The following is a 23343-nucleotide window of genomic DNA, read 5'->3' as shown; positions in this document are numbered from 1 at the left end:
TGGCCTTGTTGGACACAAGACCAACAGGCCACCAGAACCCCACCCCCTGCAGAAGGAGAACCACCCCGCAAGCGGGCCCTGAGATCCAGGAAGAAGACAGAGTAAGATGCCAAGACCCCCGCCAGCAAAGGATACCTCCCTGATTGTCATCCCACTGTCCCACATTGACACCCTGTCCAACCTTACACTGCCCCTGCTCCACTTTCCACAGGCCCCTGGACAATGCACCTGTGATACTGATAGTCTGGACTCTGCCATGGACAATCCTCCACCATCACACCTCAACGATTTGCAACCAACCACCAATTTAGAGCACTGTAATAAACACACTTATTGCATAAAACAATCTGGAGTCTGGCTGTGATTATGTACAAATGTATTAGACATTACCGTGCCAAATGGCATATTCACATTGTGAAGCCAACATACCAATGTCACACAGCTGTAGTCCATGGGGAAATAAAGCAGATGTCACGCAGTGGGGCCCACATCTCTGAAATCGGAAGGGAAAGTCACAACTCAGTTACCATACACTGGGGGAAAAGGACAGACAGTAGAGAGGTAATAGGGGTTAAGTATATGTAATATGCCGGTGTGGATTCTTACCTGTGTGTCATTGAAAATACTGCTGTATTACAGTGTTCCTGTTCTCTATGTCGTCCTCTTCGCCTTCCTCCTCTTCACTCTCCACAGGCTCCACAGCTGCTACAACACTACCATCTGGACCATCCTCCTGCAGAAAAGGCACCTGGCGTCGCAAAGCCAGGTTGTGAAGCATACAGCAGGCCACGATGATCTGGCACACCTTCTTTGGTGAGTACATTAGGGATCCACCAGTCATATGGAGGCATCTAAACCTGGCCTTCAGGAGGCCGAAGGTCCGCTCGATCCCCCTCCTAGTTCTCCCATGGGCCTCATTGTACCGTTCCTCTGCCCTTGTCCTGGGATTCCTCACTGGGGTCAGTAGCCATGACAGGTTGGGGTAACCAGAGTCTCCTAATAGCCACACACGGTGCCTCTGGAGTTGACCCATCACGTAAGGGATGCTGCTATTCAGCATGATGTACGCATCATGCACTGACCCAGGGAACTTGGCATTAACATGGGAGATGTACTGGTCAGCCAAACACACCATCTGGACATTCATGGAATGATAACTCTTCCTGTTCCTGTACACCTGTTCACTCCTGCTGGGGGGGAGCAAAGCAACATGTGTCCCATCAATGGCGCCAATGATGTTGGGTATATGTCCAAGGGCATAAAAATCACCCTTCACTGTAGCCAAATCCCCCACCTCAGGGAAGACGATGTAGCTCCGCATGTGTTTGAGCAGGGCAGACAACACTCTGGACAACACCTTGGAAAACATGGGCTGGGACATCCCTGATGATATGGCCACTGTTGTTTGAAATGACCCACTTGCTAGGAAATGGAGTACTGACAGCACCTGCACTAGAGGGGGGATCCCTGTGGGTTGGCGGATTGGTGACATCAGGTCTGGCTCCAGCTGGGCACACAGTTCCTGTATAGTGGCTCGGTCAAGCCTGTATGTCAGTATGACATGTCTTTCCTCCATTGTCGACAGGTCCACCAGCGGTCTGTACGCGGGAAGATTCCTCCATCTCCTCGCATGTCCCAGCGGACGGTGCCTATGAAGGACAACAGCGAGCACAGAGTCAATCAACCCACATGTACGTAACCACAGCTTGCACATAACACGATTCCCAATGCATTGAATGGCTTGTATGAGTGTCGATGCAAGGCCTAGGTATGTGTGACGCAGTAGAAAATGAGGCATGTGGGCAAGTGCTGCTGTGACCACGGTCTGGAAGAGACAATGGCTCATGCGACTGGGGAAAGGGCCCCTGCCTTCACTGCTCAGGAGTTGGAGAAACTCGTGGATGGGGTCTTCCCCCAGTATGCGCTACTCTACGGTCCTCCAGTCCAACAGGTAAGTACACTGGGACCATGCTTTGTGGCCAATGCCTGTGTTGAGTCGGGTGGATGAAAGATGGTGGTGAGGGAAGCGATTGAGGCATGCATCAAACGACAGATGAGAGCATGTGCCACATGGCAAGGGTGGGGATGGGGGGGCCACTCACATCGAGCATGCAGAAGGTGATTATTATTCTTCTCTCCCTGTACATGTCACATAGGTCAGCGCCCACCAGAAAATCGGTATTTGGCGTGCCATCGCCAAGGACGTCCGGGCCCTGGGGGTCCACCAGAGATGGGGCACCCACTGCAGGAAGAGATGGGAGGACATCCAACGCTGGAGCAGGAAGACGGCGGAGGCTCAGCTGGGGATGGCCTCCCAACGTGGGAGGTGTGCCAGTGGTACATTGACCCCCCTGATGTCCAGGATCCTGGCAGTGGCCTACCCCGATTTGGATGGGCGCGTGAGGACATCACAGCAGACACAAGGGGGGTGAGTACACTCAAATCCTGGTGACTTTGCGCGCAGTGGAGGTGTCTGGGTGGGGGAGGAGGGCTGTGGTTATCCCTAGGCCAGGGCGATATCTGTAGGCTAGGCCCCTCCGTAAGGCATGGCCCTGTGCCCCGCCCCCCACCTCTGTAGGGTGCCAAGTACAGCTATTCATTGCCCTGTGTCATGTATGTGAGCAGAGGTCGCCCATAGGCTTGTAGGCCATGTCCCACGGATTGCATAGTCGACCCCAAGTGCGCGGCGTAGTGCAGGGGGCTTCTGTGTCTGTCCTGTCCGCCAACGGTGTCGCCAATGCATGCACTCAACATTTCTTTATTTTTCCCCACCCCCCTTTTTTGTTGTCTTCCTGTTCATTTGTGCATTAGCATCATCAGGCGGAGGAGAAGTGGCATCGGAGCACGAGGGAGCTGCATCTCACATGGCCATGGCGGGCCATGCAACTGACTCGGATTTCACCAGTGAGACGGAGGGCGAGGGGAGCTCCACAGCGGGGACTCGTGCAGATGTCAGTGACAGCGACTCATCCTCTGAAGGGAGCTCCCTTGTGGTGGCGGCAACATCCGTGCCCCCCGCTACAACAGGTACAGCCGCCACCCAGCGCACCAGCACCGCCCTCCCAGCAGCCCCTCAGCGTTTGCCCCGTGCCCGCTCACCCAGGAAGGTGGGCATCTCCTTCGCCCCAGGCACCTCAGGCCCTGCCCCTGTCACCCCTGCTGCCCTCAGTGAGGAGGTCATTGACCTCCTGAGGACGCTCATTGTTGGGCAGTCTACCCTTTTGAATGCCATCCAGGGTGTAGAAAGGGAGGTGCACCAGAGTAATGCATACCTGGAGGGCATTCATTCGGGTCAGGCTGCCCATCAGCGATCGTTCAACACTCTGGCCTCAGCACTGATGGCAGCAATTGTCCCTGTCTCTAGCCTACCCCCTCCAACTTCCTCCACCCATACCCAATCCCCTGTACCTCTGCCTATCCCAGACACACCATCAGACCAGCCTGCACACCCCAAGGGAAGCTCATCCAGACATAAGCACCACACATCACACAAGCATTCACACAAGCAACATCCACATGCAGACATACCAACACCCACTGCCTCCACTGTGTCCCCCTCCTCCTTGTCTCCCTCCTCCCTCCCTGTCACGTCTCCACTCACACCTGCATGCACAACATCTTCAGCCACTACGTCCATCACCAGCACACCCACCAGAACCCCCCGCACACGTGCAGTCACCACCCCCACTACCATTCACATGTCCCCTGTGTCCTCTCCCAGTGTGTCTGTCACCCCCTCTTCCAAGCTACACAAACGCAGACAGCCATCCACCTCACAACAGCCTCCAGCCCAAGCACCTGCACCCAAAGACACCAGACTTCAAACTACTACAACCACAACCTCCTCCTCCACTCCCATACCTACTACACCTACCCGTCCCTCTCTTCCTAAACTTATTTTCCTTTCCAAACTTGACCTCTTCCCAACAACTCCCCCACCCCGTCCATTTAAAAAGACTCCAGTCAGCACCTTAGCCACCACAACAGCGGGCCCTGTGAAGACAGTCTGCCATCGACTGTGGAGTCCCCCACCCTCAAGGGCAGCCAGCTCAGTAGGGAGCCAAGGCACGGGCAGCCCACCGCCGCAAAAACATGCCAAAATTGTCAGTGCCCGGCGCGAGAGGCCTAAAACACCTGGGACCAAAATCCCTACCATGGCTCTGGCAGGGAGTGTGGTGCCACCTGGCACACTGCCAAAGGAGGGGAAGGGCCACAGGCGACCAGGGAAGGCTGGAAAGGGCAGCACGCCCTACAAGACCGCCAGCAGTCCAGCTGTGCAGGAGGGCCCCGCATGCCCCATCCCAGGTGGGCAGGAGGACACCAACAGGCCCGGTACTGCAGCCCAGGAGGGCCCCACCAGGCCCATCCCAGGTGGGCAGGAAGGCGCAGCCAGCCACAGGTGGCGAATGACCTCCACGCCATGGGTTGATCCGCTGAACTGGGCACTCATTCGAAGCACCGCTGAACTGGGCCCTTCATCTCAAGCACCGCTCCGCTGGGCACCGCCGTCTCAAGCACCGCTGAACTGGGCCCTTCATCTCAAGCACTGCTCCGCTGGGCACCGCCTCTCAAGCACCGCTGAACTGGGCCCTTTATCTCAAGCACTGCTCCGCTGGGCCCTTCATCTCAAGGACCGCTCCGCTGGGCACCGCCGTCTCAAGCACCGCTCCGCTGGGCCCTTCATCTCAAGCACTGCTCCACTGGGCCCTTCATCTCAAGCACTGCTCCGCTGGGCCCTTCATCTCAAGCACTGCTCCGCTGGGCACCACCGTCTCAAGCACCGCTGAACTGGGCCCTTCATCTCAAGCACTGCTCCGCTGGGCACCGCCGTCTCAAGCACCGCTGAACTGGGCCCTTCATCTCAAGCACTGCTCCGCTGGGCCCTTCATCTCAAGCACCGCTCCGCTGGGCACCGCCGTCTCAAGCACCGCTCCGCTGGGCCCTTCATCTCAAGCACTGCTCCGCTGGGCCCTTCACCTCAAGCACCGCTCCGCTGGGCACCGCCGTCTCAAGCACCGCTGCGCTGGGCCCTTCATCTCAAGCACCGCTCCGCTGGGCACCGCCTTCTCAAGCACCGCTGAACAGGGCACCGTAGTCTCAAGCACCGCTGAACAGGGCCCTTTATCTCAAGCACTGCTCCGCTGGGCCCTTCATCTCAAGGACCGCTCCGCTGGGCACCGCCGTCTCAAGGACCGCTCCGCTGGGCCCTTCATCTCAAGCACTGCTCCACTGGGCCCTTCATCTCAAGCACTGCTCCGCTGGGCCCTTCATCTCAAGCACTGCTCCGCTGGGCACCACCGTCTCAAGCACCGCTGAACTGGGCCCTTCATCTCAAGCACTGCTCCGCTGGGCACCGCCGTCTCAAGCACCGCTGAACTGGGCCCTTCATCTCAAGCACTGCTCTGCTGGGCCCTTCATCTCAAGCACCGCTCCGCTGGGCACCGCCGTCTCAAGCACCGCTCCGCTGGGCCCTTCATCTCAAGCACTGCTACGCTGGGCCCTTCATCTCAAGCACCGCTCCGCTGGGCACCGCCGTCTCAAGCACCGCTGCGCTGGGCCCTTCGTCTCAAGCACCGCTCCGCTGGGCACCGCCGTCTCAAGCACCGCTGAACTGGGCCCCTCATCTCAAGCACCGCTGGCCCATTGGCGGAAGGGGCAGGCCCGCATCTGTGTCGGGCAGGGCTGCACGAAGCACTCTGGGCACTAGTCCCCCTCCAGTACCAGTGGAGACTGATATTGACTTGAGAGACTGTGGCTTTGCACTCCCCAGGATGGCACAGTGGGCAATCCACCCACTGTAGAGACTTGAGAGACTGTGGCTTTGCACTCCCCAGGATGGCACAGTGGACAACCCACCCACTGTAGAGACTTGAGAGACTGTGGCTTTGCACTCCCCAGGATAAAGCAGTGGGCAAGCCACCCACTGTAGAGACTTGAGAGACTGAGGCTTTGCACTCCCCAGGATGGCACAGTGGGCAAGCCACCCACTGTAGAGACTGTGGCTTTGCACTCCCCAGGATAAAGCAGTGGGCAAGCCACCCACTGTCTGGACTTGAGAGACTGTGGCTTTGCACTCCCCAGGATGGAACAGTGGCCATGGAGGCCCCTCGTGGATCTGGCGTCGTGGACTCATCTGGCTGAGGTGCCCCCCCTTCCCTTCCCCCTGAGGTGCCTGTAGTTTTCCTATCTGATGCCCCTGCAGTGTTCTCTCCGTTGGAGTCAGGTATCCTGTGTGGGCTTTACCCATGTGAATTTGGCCCAGTGGCCCACGAACAATGCCTGATACACATATCGGACAGGACTATTTATGTATATAAAGTTTTAGATGTGTGATATATTTTATACTCAGTCATACAATATATTCCAAAGTTTATAATCATTTCCTTTTTTCTTTGCATTCTTCCGGGGGGTTTGGGGGGTAACTGTGATGTGTTGCTATGCATTGATGTGTGTGTTGTAGTGGGTGAGGGTGAGGGTGGGTGTGTCGAATATGTGTGTCCCCGTAATTTTTTCCCTCCCCCCTCCCCTGTGTCGTAGGTGCAGTACTCACCGTTGTCTTCTGCGCCGGCGTTCGTGCTCCTGTTAGAGGAGCAGGAAGACAATGGCTGGTAGGATGTGGAGTTCGGGTTCCATGCTGTCCAGATTCCTCGTGGGGTGTATGGAGGTGAGCGTTTTACGTTTGAAATGGCTGTTTCCGCCGTGTTTTTATCGGCGGGGCTACCGCCCCGGAAAAGGTGGCAGATTGGTGGGTTGTGATAGGGTGGGCGGTACATTGTCTCCCGCCTGTCTGTTGGCGGTGACCGCCGCACTGTTTGTTTGTCCCGCCGTGGCAGGCGGTGTGTTGAAGTGGCGGTCTCTGTTGGCGGTTTCCGCCAGGGTCGGAATTGCATTTTGTTTTCTGCCAGCCTGTTAGCGGTTTTGCCGCCGCTTTAACACTGACCGCAAGTGTTGGAATGACCACCTATATCTATTCTGTGGGGCCTCTGTACGCGGAGAGTCTCCTCTTTCTTTTTTAGGTGTTTGTTGTTTTTTATTCCAGCGTTTCTTGTTACCCTCAGGAGCTTGCTTGGAAGAATCTTTATTAGATTTGCCCTGAAATTGTGGTTTAGTTGGTCTGGCTCCTAGACTATCTCAACCAATGCTAGAATAGGTCTCCACAATAATCTTCGGTAGCTCACGTTCTTGATCCTGTTGAGGAACATCCTGGAGTCGCATGCTCACCGCTAGTGCAACCGCTTCCCCTTTAAGGTTACTTAATATGATTAAGGATACTGTGGCAAAATTGCCCATTAATTGCATCCCCAAAATCTAGGGCCAGGGCAGCTCCGTATTCATCTTGAATTAGTTTCAACACTTCCGGTAAATTGGCAAGTGTCGGTGTACTGTGTGCAGTAGTGTAGATTGTGGCAAAGACCGTGCCCCATGTATTACAGTTATTTACTGTGGGGACCATCCCAAAAGGCAAGCACATTGTTAGAATTCTATGTTTATCCTGAGGTCCCGTGTGTGGAAATACTGCTTCCAGTGCGTTTATTTTTCGAGCTAACCAAACTGGAATTTCTTCTCATTTGGCGGTACTTTACCCATAAACGAATGTACAGTTGCATGATTAATACCTGGTGTTACTGCATGTGGTTGCGCTGGAGCAGCACGTGCTGGGTTTGTATTCAATGTTTGCATTACAAACTGTACTAATCGTCTATATATTGCCGTCAACTCAGTATGTAAGTGATGGACTTCAGCTACTGCTAAGTTCGCTACTGCAGGGTGAGGTGTATAAGTGGCCAATAAAGGCCAGGTAGGGCCATCATTACTTAGAGGACCTAACCTAACTAGTAATATTGTCTGGGGTAGGGTGCCATCAAGCCAATTATTATGTTCTTGATAAGATAACGGTATTTCTAAATATGCATATGCTCTATATTGCCCAGGTACGTTTGCAAGTGTATAGTGATGAAATGTGTTTGTGTTCCCATCAACTGCTGGAAATGTGACCCAAGAGTAAAAAAGTTATATTCTATAAGCTGCATGTGTGTCCACCACAAATGTGACTGGACCCCCCTGGGCTGTTAGGCAATTTGCCAATAAATATGCTGTCAGGGGTTGTCGCATATTGACTACAATTGCTACCTGTTGTGGATTCGCCATAGTAGATGCTAAATGTGTTCAGAGAAGGCACGCCAAATGGGGATTTTCCTTTTAGAGTTCAAGCTTGAACAACCTCCAGCATCAGATAGGTTTTCCCTACTTAGCTAAGGAGGACATCCTCAATGCAACTGACGTCTCTGTATATAGTACTGAGGTGTCTTTGTAAATAGTGAGACCGAGATACTCAGGAGGACCCGAAAATTAGAGCCTGACCAAATGTTGGTGGCATCATATGGTGTAGGATCTCATTATTATAATGAGACTACTGGATTTCGAGCGGCAGAATCGCCTGCAGTGTGGGAGACTGAGTCTGACCCACTACAGGTGACACCTGTCACTCCAATCCGGATTTTGCTCCGGCTAACTAGCAGTGCCTCATCTCCACCCAAGAGCGGGATGATTGGGCAGCTGAGCGCATTACATAATTGATTTCTCAGGGAAACCGTGGTCACTGAGGTCTCATCCGTTTCTCTCAGTTTCATTAGTCTCGCATACACAATGACAAACAGAGGCAGTATATGTTACAATAATGCTTTAATGAAGCGACTGTATCTTAAATATCAAAGCATGGGCTGCAATAACCAGGACGATACAGCACGACAAGATTAAAATGGTGACAAGGAGAGTAAAGCACAGAAATAACGCTACCATGTTGTCATTAGAATCAATAGACTAATTCCTACCTAGGCTATACTAGAGCACAGCTTGTTAAACTCTAATTCTGCCCTTCAGGTTCCCCTGGGAAGACATCATCCTTCATACCTGAGCAAAGGCCTGATGTCTGCATAGGCAGTTGTAGCGAAGCATTCAGCAATCAGCATACAGTCGTGGTTTTCTGGCTGGAATCTCCCTCTAACGTGTAAGGGACAGGGAAGTGTTTTTATAATAAAGCAGCTGTGTTCTGAGAAAATTTCACTACGTAAGGATCTGTTTTTTCTATGAATGTATAAGCACAGATTGAGCAAGAATGTCTTGTGTGAGAACAGCGTGCTGGCCTAGGCAAAAACTGCTAGAATGAGAAAAAATAAAACAAGACCGTAAAAGTGGCTACTGTAAAAATAATAAAATGAAGCCGGATAAAATATATCTAGGTTAAAGTGCACAGCGGCAGGCCTAGTATGTTAAAATAACGTGTATGAAGATATAACTAAAATGGTTACACAACACTCCTGTCCTTGCACAGCCTCAGGGTGTTGCCCAATCACCACGAAGAATCCGTTTTAACCAGCCAATGATAAGCCTACTTTGTTTATTCCAAATCCTACCCCCATGGAGCTAAGGGACCGGACACAGTGTGACTTGACACAGCAACACTCACAGCTTTGTCTGGGCTAGACCAAAAGAAGCATGTAAAAGGCACTGTCATGCATCAACTTCCTTTGATTGCTCAGAGGGGCATAACTGTAAGAGAATGGAGCAGGGAGAAAGGGACAGACAAATATCAGCTCTCACTACACGCATTGTCAGGAGAGTGCAGTCTGGCTTGCAGTTACACAAGCAGGTGAGAAGAGCCCACCATAGAAGGTTCAGTCAATCTTTCAGCCAGAAAGTGCACTATATTCAAAGCAGTCTCACCCTTAAAGGCAAATTGGCTTCAAGGAAACCCCATGCAATAAAAAGTGGCTCAGCTCAACCAGAATTAAAGAAAGGTGGAATTGAAGAAAGGTTGAATGATTAACAGTACAGAGACAGTGTCAAGTAAGTGCAGTTCTTCAGGTTCGTTGCAATCGTTGCCAAAATTATCAAGGCAAATCCAAGCAGATGGATTCAGTTGTATTGATGAATGATAATAAGAGCAGCATACAGTTTCCCTTTATCAACTGCTCTAAGCTTCAGTAGGCAACAGAAATGGATCTTGGAACACTCACCAAGAGACACAAATAGAACATTCCCACTCTTAAAGGGACTAAACACTATGTAGTCCATAACACTTATACCTATAGATAATAATGTCCTGAAACAAAATTATATCTGTCTCTCGTTAAAAATTGAAAGCAGTAGCCTCCTGGCAGGGTCACAGCCAGCAAAAACCACTGAGCCAAATGGATTCCTTTGTGAGTTCTATAAGGCCTTCATGCCCAAGCTCTCGGAACATATGTTGGAGGTGATCCAAACTGTGGTCAATGCCACTACCTTGTCTCTCTATTGGCGCCATGCAGAGATTGTGGTGTTCCCTAACCCCGGCAATCCGCTTGATGAGCATTATTCTTACCGTCCTATTTCCCTTTTAAATCTGGTAATAAAGAGCTTTGCAAAACCCTTGGCTAACAGGCTGCTGCGTGTCATCCCAGACTTGGCCCATCCCAACCACAATGGATTCATGTCTGGTCGAGTAACCCGAGACAATATTAGATGTCTGTACAACACCCTAGCCCTGGCTGACAGGTTGAAGGGGCCCATAGCAGTCTTGTGACCGAAATCAACAAGGCCTTCAACTCCGTCAACTGGGTCTATCTGTTTGCACTACTTCGTCACTTGGTGAATCTATGCTTAAACATTTCCCAATCCTCTGTTCCCCTGTGGGCAGTTACCCACAAGACCTTGGCTGCGCATCGGGATTACAAATCGCCACAGGTGGCCTTAAGAATCAGGGGATATATGTATCACCCCATTCATCTTAGGCATGTGCCCACAATCTAGTTCCCATTCTAGTGCGCCTTAAAAAAGAAATACACGTCTGATTGATTCTACCTCTTTCCTTATTGGGTAGGTCTACCATCTTCAAAATGGTATTGTTACCCAGGCTATCATACCAATTGCAGAATTATCTATATGCAGTCCCTCAACAGTGGTTTAGATCTATCAGTTCTATTCTTATCAGCTTTCTCTGGGCTAGTGGCGTCCTTTGCTCCACCCTGGAGAAATGCATTCAAACCACATACTGTGGGGGCATAGCTTTCTGCAGATATTGAGTCCTAATAAATGGCGTCTCATCTGTTGTTCAGGAATGACTGGTGGTTTGGCCTGCAAGAGGACTCAGCATATGCTTCTGAGCAATGGGGCGACACCCCAATTCTCACATATTTATGCAGCAGGGGAGGGCGAAGGTCTCCCACCAGTGATTTATGCAGTATTTACCCAATGGTGGCACTCCCTCGGGCAGATGGGGTGGTGGGGAAGGCTAACACAGTGGACACCTCTCTGGTATGGTCGTTGGCTACCACAGGTGGCTATATTCGAATGCTTTTGAAAGTGGGATCTGATAGGCATCTCTACACTGGGAGACGTCATGAGTCAAATGGTCCTCAATTCATTTCAGACCCTACAAACAGACTACCAACTTTGCCGTAGTCAGTTCCACTGATATTTACAACTCCTCCACACACTATCACATATATTGCAGGTTTGCCAGACCTTCTTGAATTTAACCCTTTTCAGGGCAAACTCCTTCTGGGTGATCTGGGTGACTGTATGTTAGAAATGGGGTCTCTAGTTGGCAGTGTGTTTATACCCTGTCCAAGTAGGGACCCTCACGCTAGTCAGGAAAAGGGAGATACCCAGATCAGAAAACCCCTGCTCACCCCCTTGGTAGCTTGGCACGAGCAATCAGGCTTATCTCAGAAGCATGTGTAAAGCATAAGCACATAACACACAGTAATGCAGTGAAGACCCTACAAATGGACACCACACCAGTTTTACAAAAATAGCCAATATTTATCTATGTAAAACAAGACCATAACGAGAAAAATCAAACATACAGTAATAAAGATAATAATTTTGCAAAAATTAACTTAAAAATACAGATCCTTGAAGTCAAAAGCTCTGTCTGGGGCTATCACGGCGTTGTGAATAACAAATCCAACAGTTCAGGCTGGCTGCGGTGTTGCGGGCCAGCTACGGTGTCGGGAAGACTCCCAAACAGTACCTTGGAAATGTAGGCCATCGTGATCCTCTCAATGAGATCTGGAGTGCAGTGTCTCTGGCGTCACAGATGTCAGTTTCCGGAGGTCGGTGGAGGGGTCGTGGGCCCTTGAAGTCAAACATGTTGCAAATCGAACTGAGGGGTGGCTGTTATCTTTATTGTACAGTTAATAAACACCATTACAAAAATGTGCCATTTGTTACCAAATATAAAATCACAGTCTTACCATATCAAATGCATAAATATTACAACTCTTAAGGGAAGATACAGTTTAAAAGGCGGATTTTACCTGTGACCTCAGTCTTTATTGGTACCTTTGTGGTGATTAATTCATATTTCATTGTGTAGTATTGTCCTGCTCTTGGCCCCATAATTCTGTTCGCACATTTCCTAAAACATTCTTCTCTGCCCTCTTTAAAAATGTCACCATACTGGAGTTCAAGATTGGGCGCCTGGTTTAAGGCATGCTATTACTGGTTGTCTGCATGTCCTTATACCATGTTGATTTAAAAGCGATTTTAACAAGCTTTTTCTTTCTTGCACTAAGGCTGGGCACAGACATAGGAGGTGTATCAAATTCCTTTTCCCATTATTGCATAATCTACAACTCTTGTTTGAGCTACCCTTCCCCCTTGTGTAATCTTTGTTATCACCTGGTAACTTCCCTAATCGAAAATGCTAAAATTAAGTTTTTAGGGCAGGAGACCAGCCTACTTCAAAATAGAGCTGATGTCAGAGGAACTTGTAATCATTTAAAACTCCCCATGCATGTGATCTTTTCGATAATGTTTTTTTATCTTTCACTAAGGATAGCATCTTCATTTTACTCTTTACTATTCTTTTAAAACATGCTACAGATAGCTTACTTACCCAACTTTCATGCAACCCTAATTCCTTTATTGCTACATCCAAATAGAGGTGCAGGATGCTCACTATTTCTTTGAAGTTCTTGCCACAAAACGTGGCACAGGTCATTCCTCTTGTTTGTTTTTGTTTTAATTCTGTACCAGGTTTTTGTGTAGACCCTGTAGCCGGGCGATCCCGGCTACACGCGAGCCGAATGACGTATCGGCCGAGGCCGATACGTCATTTCCGCGTCTTCCCGTTGCCGGGGAGACGCGGTCGGAGAACGGCTGGCGGGACGGCGTTGCCCGGGAAACGACGTCAGTTTCCCAGGCTGGAATGCCGAATAAGGGAGACGTGCTGGGCAGCAGGGAGGAGGGAGGAGAGGAGAGGACCACGGAGACAGCGAGAGACGGGAGGAACGAGGAGGGACAAAAGACCAGGAGAAAAACTGATGAGGAGCTGGAGGAGAGAGGGAGAGAAACAGAGCCCCAGAGCCTGGAACCAGGAGACCAGCAGGAGGAACACTACCAATCCAGCCACGACCCTGGAGGGTCGTGGCTAAACAAGGTATGGCCCATTTGGACTAAAAGAAGGGAAATTGGAGGGAAAGGGACTGGGGAGGGGTCATAGAGGAGGGTTGGAGAGGGAGGTAGAGGGAAGGGCACTATAAATAGCTCACCAGTGTCACTTATTCCTACACTATAAGAATAGTTTTGGTCACACTATTTCCCTAAACCACTCCTCACCAGCACCAACCCCCTCCTTTCGTGTGTACCACCTCCCAGTCCAGAGATAAGAGAAAAGGAAGTGTCCCAAGTAAAAATCCATACTTACCTTAGCGTTTTCCCTTCTATTTTCGGCATCCACCCGGACTCCGACGAGTGAGCGAGGCAGATTGGACATCTGTAAAACAAGAAGCAAGAACATATAAATCACGAACCTGGGAAAAGATACGGAAGAAGAACAAAGCGACTAAGAAAGACTATAACACTTGTGGTTGGGTTGCATATATCCTACCTTCCGCCTACCTAAAACAAAATAATAAACCACTTACCCCTAACTAAACAACGCTTCAGTGGTCTTTATACTGTTCGACCTGCGACAGTGGTGTCAGAAGTGGGATCTAGACCTGTGTGGCCTCCCCGCAGCACTCGAACAGTATAACAATGAGTGACCAACCCTCGTTGGAGCATATGATAAAGCAATTGGCCGAGGGCCAACGTCATCTCCAGCTGGTGTGGGAGGCTCACCAGCGAGAAGCCAAAGAAGACAGGGAAGCGTTGCAGTCCGCTTTGAAAAGTCAGGCGACCATCCTTGCGAATAATCAACTGGTCCATGAGACGGCTATGAAAAAATTGACTGAGACTATTGCTAGTAGTAAAGTACACCCCAATGATCCAAGTTCTGTGTTACAGAAATATCAAGACGGAGAAGACCCCGAAGCCTTTTTTACTAATTTTGAGAGACTGGCATCATCCGCTCAATGGCCTGAGGATAGATGGGGTCAGTACGTCGCCCCCTTACTTACAGGGCTATTACAAGCAGCATATCAAGCAGCAAACCCGGGGGGAACCACACCATATCAAGAGATAAAGACTAGTATCTTAGAACGCGTAGGACATGACACGGAATACTACAGGGTAAAATTTAGAAAAATCAAATGGGGACCGAATGAAGACCCCCAAACCTTTTATTATCGGGTAAAGGATTTGGCCTTAAAATGGCTGGGTTCTTCCGGAAATAGTAGGGAGGAAGTGATCCAAACCATTGTCCTTGAACAATATCTAGAGTCCTTGCCTACCACCACTAAGCACTGGATCCGTCAGCATCCAAAAGTGACTACTGAGATGGCAATTGATTTAGCATGTGCTTATCATCGCTCCACTGATATGAGAAATATGTCCCCCGACCCAGCCGAAAACCAGGAACTTCCACTCCTAAAATTACGCCACGGACCCTTGCAGAGGAACCAGTACCTCACAGATTTCCTAACCCTCCCCTACCGGTAGCAGGACCCCAATGTTACAACTGTGGGGAATGGGGCCACATTGCCCGAATGTGCCCCAGAAAACAGGATAGTAGTGAGCCAATGGAAATCGGAGTTACTAGGCGACGGGTACTATGTACCGGAAAAGGTAACCAGAAGTTTAAACAGCCTCTGAGAGTCAATGGAAAAACAATATGGGCCCTTATTGACTCAGGGTGTAGCCAGTCAGTGGTGAGAAAAGACATAATTCCCATCGTTGATAAAGGAACCGAACAATGGGTGAATATATGTTGCATACACGGAGATAAGGAACAATACCCTTAATGTAACGTCACAGTGGAATGGGGAAACCACCGGGATGTCTTACCGATGGGTCTAATGTCCAATCTGATTGAAGAGTGTATCATTGGAACTGATTATGAACATTTCCAAGAAATACTAGATTATGTCCGACAACCTAAACTGACCCAGGATTGGTGGAGGGACGCTCCTTTTGCTGATAGCAGTATAGAAAGCCCCACAATCAGGAGAAAGTTATCCCGTAGAGAGAAACGAATTGAGAAATCGAATTACTTGGGAAAAGAAAGTTCAGGATCGAACACCAGCATTATTGCAGAAACCCATGAAGTCCCTGTTAGTTTTCCCCAACAACAAAGAATAGATCCTTCTCTCGCCCATGCCTGGAAGTCGGCCAAAGAAGAAGAAACCGAAGAGGTGGGTCCCTATTTCCTCATTAAGAAAAACCTCTTATATTGGATAACCACTACTGGTACCGGAGAACATAAACAACAATTAGTGCTACCCGATCATTATAGGAATCAGGTCCTCACGATGGCCCATTGTCAACCCGGGGGAGGTCATTATGGGAGAGAAAAAACAGAAGAATATCTTCTGAGACGGTTCTATTGGCCGGGAGTGTTTGCTCACATACGTAAATATTGTTCCCAGTGTCCCAGATGCCAACTTACTGAACCCGGCAGACCTAAGAAAGCACTGTTGATGCCCCTACCCATAATAGACGTCCCCTTCAGTAGGATAGGAATGGACCTGATTGGACCTGTAGTACCATCCACAAAGGGACACACATATATCCTAGTCATGGTTGACTATGCCACTCGATACCCCGAGGCCGTTCCGTTTAAAAGTATGACAACTAAGACAGTGGCCCAGGCAATGATAAATCTTTTTTCCCGAGTTGGGTTCCCGCATGAAATACTTACCGACCAGGGGACTCCTTTTATGTCCACTCTTATGAAGCAAATATGTAAGACCTTGGGTATTTCTCAAATCCGTACCTCGGTATATCATCCACAGACGGATGGACTAGTGGAACGATATAACCGAACAATAAAAACCTTACTGAAAAAATTGATGGAAGAGTCAGGGAGAGACTGGGATCAAAAATTACCCTTAGTATTATACGCCATCCGAACACATGAACAGTCCTCTACAGGCAATAGCCCATTTGAGCTGGTGTTCGGCAGACAGCCGAGATCTCTTCTTGACATGGCCATCGAAACTTGGGAGGAAGAGGCAGAAGAAGGGGGGAGGCCCCTTCTAGAATATGCTCACAATTTAAGATCACAGTTACAAGGTCTTTGGGACTCAGTCAAAGTAAATATGGAACAAGCTCAAAGCGATCAAAAACAATATTATGACCGAGGGAGCAAATTACGGGTCTTACAACCAGGAGATCAGGTTTTGATAATGCGTCCAACCTCAGAGCAAAAACTAATCGCCAAATGGCAGGGCCCCTATAAGATAATAAGAGCGGTATCTCCGGTTACCTACCTGGTTGAACTATCGCACACTCCCCAAAAATCACAGATTTATCACATAAATCTCCTAAAAAAATGGGAAGAACCAGACCCTTCAAACACTGCCAGCGTATTGGCAGGATTCCTCTGTCCCAATAATAAGTCAAGTATTGAGTTCTGTCCCACCGAACACAGTAACGGGGAAGATCTACCCACGATAAATGAAACCTTAACAAAAGCCGAAAAAGAACAGGTATACAGCTTACTAGACCACTTCCGAGATTTTTTTTCAACATTGCCAGGCAAAACCACCTTGATAACCCATAAAATAAGAACCATACCAGGGAAAATTGTGCGGTTACGGCCGTATCGTATACCTGAGGCAAGAAAGCAGATTATGGAGGCTGAAATACAGAAAATGTTAGAACAAGGGGTGATTGAACCGTCCACTAGTCCCTGGTGCTCCCCGGTTGTTTTGGTACCAAAACCCGATGGCACTGTTAGATTCTGTATTGATTTCAGGAAGCTTAATGAAAACTCCATGTTTGACACATATCCTATACCCAGAGTTGATGACGTTTTAGAGAAATTAGGAAAAGCCAAATATATGACTACCTTAGATTTGACAAAAGGGTATTGGCAGATTCCCTTGGCCACTGAAGATAAAGAGAAAACAGCGTTTGCCACCCAGTCTGGTCTTTATCAGTTCACGGTGCTTCCCTTTGGTCTCCATGGAGCACCAGCTACATTCCAGAGGTTAATGGATAAACTTTTAAATCCCTTCCAGTCTTTTTCAGCAGCCTACCTAGACGATGTAGTGATTTTTAGTGAAACCTGGAATGATCATTTAAAGCATTTATACCAGATTTTCCACACACTTATCACCGCTGGATTAACTGCCAATCCTAAAAAGTGCATCATAGGAACACCCGACATATCATACTTGGGCTACAAAATTAGTCAAGGGCATCTAAAACCTCAAACAAAAAAAGTAGAGGCCATACTTAATGCACCTAAACCGACAACAAAGAAAGAGTTACGATCTTTTCTAGGGTTAGTAGGCTACTATAGAAGATTCATACCGGAGTATTCTACACTAGCCGCCCCTCTCACGGACCTTCTGTCTAAGTCACATCCTAATAAGCTAGCACCCTTTTCGGATCAACAGAACTCCAGTTTTGAACAACTAAAATCCTTCCTAACCAAAGATCTGATTCTCCAATGCCTGGATTTTTCAAAACCTTTCCATCTCTATACTGATGCCTCAGATGTGGGTTTAGGGGGAGTATTGGCCCAACCCGATGGGGACGGTAGGGATCATCCGGTAGTATACGTCAGTAGGAAATTGTTTCCCCGGGAACAACACTATCCGACTATTGAAAAAGAATGTCTGGCCATCAAATGGGCCGTGGATACATTACAATATTATCTTCTAGGACGTCCCTTTATACTATTTACCGATCATGCTCCCCTCACGTGGTTATCTGCCCATAAGGATACCAATTCCCGGATTTTAAGATGGTTCCTTGAACTGCAACCATTTTCCTTTCAGGTCCGTCACATCCCAGGTCACCAACAGGCCCCAGCTGACTATTTATCTCGTTATCCTGATACTGCTACGGTCCTCGAGCAGGACCTTTCATGGGGAGAGGTATGTAGCCGGGCGATCCCGGCTACACGCGAACCGAATGACGTATCGGTCGAGGCCGATACGTCATTTCCGCGTCTTCCCGTTGCCGGGGAGACGCGGTCGGAGAACGGCTGGCGGGACGGCGTTGCCTGGGAAACGACGTCAGTTTCCCGGGCTGGAATGCCGAATAAGGGAGACGCGCTGGGCAGCAAGGAGGAGGGAGGAGAGGAGAGGACCACGGAGACAGCGAGAGACGGGAGGAACGAGGAGGGACAAAAGACCAGGAGAAAAACTGATGAGGAGCTGGAGGAGAGAGGGAGAGAAACAGAGCCCCAGAGCCTGGAACCAGGAGACCAGCAGGAGGAACACTACCAATCCAGCCACGACCCTGGAGGGTCGTGGCTAAACAAGGTACGGTCCATTTGGACTAAAAGAAGGGAAATTAGAGGGAAAGGGACTGGGGAGGGGTCATAGAGGAGGGTTGGAGAGGGAGGTAGAGGGAAGGGCACTATAAATAGCTCACCAGTGTCACTTATTCCTACACTATAAGAATAGTTTTGGTCACACTATTTCCCTAAACCACTCCTCACCAGCACCAACCCCCTCCTTTCGTGTGTACCACCTCCCAGTCCAGAGATAAGAGAAAAGGAAGTGTCCCAAGTAAAAATCCATACTTACCTTAGCGTTTTCCCATCTATTTTCGGCATCCACCCGGACTCCGACGAGTGAGCGAGGCAGATTGGACATCTGTAAAACAAGAAGCAAGAACATATAAATCACGAACCTGGGAAAAGATACGGAAGAAGAACAAAGCGACTAAGAAAGACTATAACACTTGTGGTTGGGTTGCATATATCCTACCTTCCGCCTACCTAAAACAAAATAATAAACCACTTACCCCTAACTAAACAACGCTTCAGTGGTCTTTATACTGTTCGACCTGCGACAGACCCCTTTTCTAGCTATTGTCTGGTTTATTAGCCCGAACTCCAAGCGTATTTGTACAGGCGATGCGTTTGGCAGTAAGCCAAATATCTGTCTATATGTTCTTATTATACTTGTGTTTAGACATTGTCACAACCAAACAGTGCAACACTGCCATAGGTTAAGCTGTGTGCCAATTTGGCTGATCTCACACTTAATAATGGTAAAATGCTTAGGGGTGATTGACAAAGTCAGGAGTGCTGGCGTGGATGGCATTGGGGCTGCGATGTGAAGTGGGATGATGCAACTTGTGGTGCCCACAGGTCACAGAGCAGGCATCGGCTCTGTGATGGCGTGCTGAGGTGTAGGTGTAGGAGGCTGACCTGGTTTGTAGTGGGTACCTTGGGTACTTACACCTTACACCAGGTCCAGCTATCCCTTATTAGTGAAATGTAGTAGTGTTCTAGCAACTTAGGCTGATAGAGGTAGCTATAGTAGAGCAGCTTAGGCTGAACCAGGAGACATGCAAAGCTCCTGCAATACCACTTATAGTTACACAGTACTTATACACAAGTGAAGACAGTACTCGGTGTTACCAAAAATAAAGGTAGTTTATTTGGCTGACTCATGGCCAAAAATATCTTAGAGGCAATACTCCTTCTGGAGGTAAGTATTATACACAATATATAGACTAGACACCAAAATAAGGTAAGTATTTAGACATAGGATAGTGCAAACAATAGGAAATGCTATAGAATGCAATGGGAGAAAATAGGTCTCGGGGTAACAAAAACTACATACTAAGAAAGTGGAATGCAAATCACAAATTCCCCCTTAGACAAGTGTAGTGTGTAGAGAATCGCTGGGAGAGTAAGAATATAGTTGTAGATGGGTCTCCTCGACCGCGTCTTCTACCTCCCAGAGCTGGCACCGCTCACACGGCTCGCTCAATTCATGGCAGGCCTGTGGAAGGGTTTGTCTAAGCTCCTTATGGGTGGCAAAAGAAAGGCTTCAGCCCATAAGGATCTCCTGGAACCCCAATGCCCTGGGTACCTGGGTACCATATGCTAGGGACTTATAAGGGGGGTCCAGTGTGTTGAAATTGGTAAATGAAGTCACTAGCCTACAGTGACAAATTTAAAAGCAGAGAGAGCAGAAGCACTGAGGTTCTGTTTAGCAGAGCCTCAGTGACACAGTTAAGCGCTAAACAAGACACACACATTAGGCCATAAACTATGAGGACTGGGATCCTGACCAGCAGGATCCCAGTGAGACAGGCAAAAACATATTGACATACAGGTAAAAATGGGGGTAACATGCCAAGAAAGTTGGTACTTTTCTACACTCTCCTCTGGGTGTTTCCTCAGATTTGGTATGCAAGATTCCTCCAGGACTCAACTTCAGCTTCTGAACTTGGGATCAACTGCAGACTGCTCTAGGAACCTCTGTAACTGCAACAAAGTATCCAGGATGACTCCTGTGACCTTCAACTTCAGCTTCTGCCAGCAATTGCAACAGTTTCCAAGGTGTGCATGCTCTGTAGACTGCCTGTCTTCACCCTGCACCAGAAGAACCGAAGGAATCTCCTGTGGAGTGACAGAGTCACTTCCCTGCTTCAGCAGGCACCTCTCTGTGACGACGACCGGTACTCTGGGACTCCTCTCCTGTCGATGAGCGTGAACCCTGGAACACAGATGGTGGACCAAAGTGACCCAGACTGTCCAAAGGTCCAGCTGTCCAAATTTGGTGGAGGTAAGAGCTTGCCTTCCCATGCTGCAACAGTAGCCCTGTGCACCGCGTCTTCTGCAGCTCCTTGGGCTTCTGTACACTTCGTCCAAAAGTTCTTCATGCACAGTGTAGCTCAGGTCCACAGCACACCATCCTGTGACGCACAGCTCCCTGAGTTGTTCTTCGGAAGCATGGGATCCTCCAGTGTAGTGCTGTTATGACTGCACTTTGCATCTCCTTTGTCCCCATGTTATGGGACTCCCGTGGGCTCTGCCTGGTTGTCTGAGGGCTCTCCGAAGTGCTGAGAGCCCCCTCTGTCTCCTCAGTATGAGTTGAGACCCCCAGGTCTCTCCTGGGCCCGGGCAGCTCCTCTTGGACGCAAACCGCGTACTTGCTTGAACCAAGGCTTGTTGGCAGAATCTAGTGACGTAAACGGTCTGCATCCAACAACTCGAAGTGGGACATCTCTTGCACCAATTAGGAACCCACAGTTATCTTCTTTGATGGATTTCTGTACTTTTCTTACAACCAAAGAATCCACTTTTGCACCTTCTTCCAGGTTGGCAGGCGCTCCTGTTCTTCCTGGACTCTTCGTCGACTTTTGGACTTGGTCTCCTCTCTCCACAGGTCTTCAGGTCCAGGAATCCATTGTTTGTTGCTTGCAGTCTTGCTTGGTTCTTGCACAATTCTTCATCCTAACTTGTAGTGTGTTCTGAGGAAACTTGCTGTACTTTACTCCTGCTTTCCTGGGCTATGGGGTGGGGTACTTTACTTACCTTTAGTGTTTTCCTACACTCGCAGTGCCCCTCTACACACTACAGTTGCCTGGGGGAGGAATTTGACATTCAAATTCCACTATTTAGTATATGGTTTGTGTTGCCCCTAGGCCCATTGCAATCTATTGTATTTTCTACTGTTTGCACTATTCTATGACTGTTTACTTCCCTGATTTTGGTTACTAGTTTATATATTGTGTATAATTCTTTCCTCCAGAAGGAGTATTGCCTCTAAGATATTTTGTGACTTGTGTCACTAAAATAAAGTGCCTTTATTTTTGGTAAGACTAAACATTGTCTTTTATTGTGTATAAGTACTGTGTAACTATAGTGGCATTGCAGGAGCTTTGCATGTCTCCTAGTTCAGCCTTGACTGCTCTGCTACAGCTACCTCTAGACAGACTAAACTGCTAGAACACTGCCTACATTTCACTAGTAAGGGATAACTGGATGTGGTATAAGATAAGTACTCACTACAAACCAGTCCAGCCTCCTACATTGGTGGTGCAACGGTGGGATTAGTCCTTGCAATTGCTTTACCACTTTGTTACTGGTGGTTTTCACAAGAAAGGTGTACTCCAATACTTAGAGCTGTACAATTATACCCAGCAGTCATTCTTTCACTTCCAAAAAGTTCTTTAAAACTTCTTAAAAGTTTTACAAAGTTCTGAAAAGTGTTTCTGTTCCTCTAAAAAGTTAGGTGAAATAGGTTCCTTACTTCTTACTCTTCTCTCTAACATTTTCTATCACTATGTATTCTATAGAGGCTACCCCCAGGATTGTTAAGACCACTTTTGGAAATCTTAGTTTCAAAAGTCTGAGGGGTCTCTGCCTAGAAAAAAGCTCAGGGATTGGCAAGAACCCTAACAAGGATTTCCTCTTGAATATCCTCTTACAAGATGACCAGATGCTTCCTAATGGTTGGGTACAACCAGAAGAGAAGGTAGAGGGAGATTCTACCCAAGTAGATTCAGGAGAGGGTCCTGAAGATCCAGAGGAGGGTCTTTCCACAGATCTTTCCCTTAAAAAAACTCTTAGTGTAGCTGGCAGTGTGAATAGGTCACACACAGGTAGGGCACCCTTCACACCTAGTGGCCAGGCTACGAGTAACACAAGTTAGGGAAAGGTCAACCTCTGCTCATTCGCATGTCACTTCTGTGTCAGAAGTGTCCCACACATCCAACCCTGAGGCCCAGTCCCTAGATAGTGAACTCAGAAAGCTGAGGTTGGAGGGGACCAGACTGAGGCTACAGCAGCAACAATTGGCCTTAGATAGGGAATCCCTAGCTGTGGAAAGGGAAAGACAGGGGCTGGGGTTAGTTCCCCATGGTGGCAGCAGCAGCAGTAGTTTCAGCAGTTACAGTGTTAGAGAAAACACATTTGATTCTAGAAACCTGCACAAGATTGTCCCCCCTTAGAAGGAGGGGGATGACATTCACAAGTGGTTTGCTGCACTTGAGAGGGCCTTTAAAGTTCAGAGGGTCCCTCAGGTACAGTGGACTGCCATTCTGTGGTTGTATTTCTCCGGCAAGAGGAGAGGTAGGTGGTCATTCCAATGCTGGCGGTCGGTGTTAAACCTGCGGCTAAACTGCCAACAGGCTGGCGGTAAAAAAAATGGAATTCCGACCCTGGCGGAAACCGCCAACAGAGAGCGCCACTTCAACACACCGCCTGCCACGGCGGGA

The sequence above is a fragment of the Pleurodeles waltl genome, chromosome 4_2 (assembly GCF_031143425.1).
Source record: "Pleurodeles waltl isolate 20211129_DDA chromosome 4_2, aPleWal1.hap1.20221129, whole genome shotgun sequence".
Lineage (NCBI taxonomy): Eukaryota > Metazoa > Chordata > Amphibia > Caudata > Salamandridae > Pleurodeles > Pleurodeles waltl.
This window is presented reverse-complemented; position numbering follows the sequence as displayed.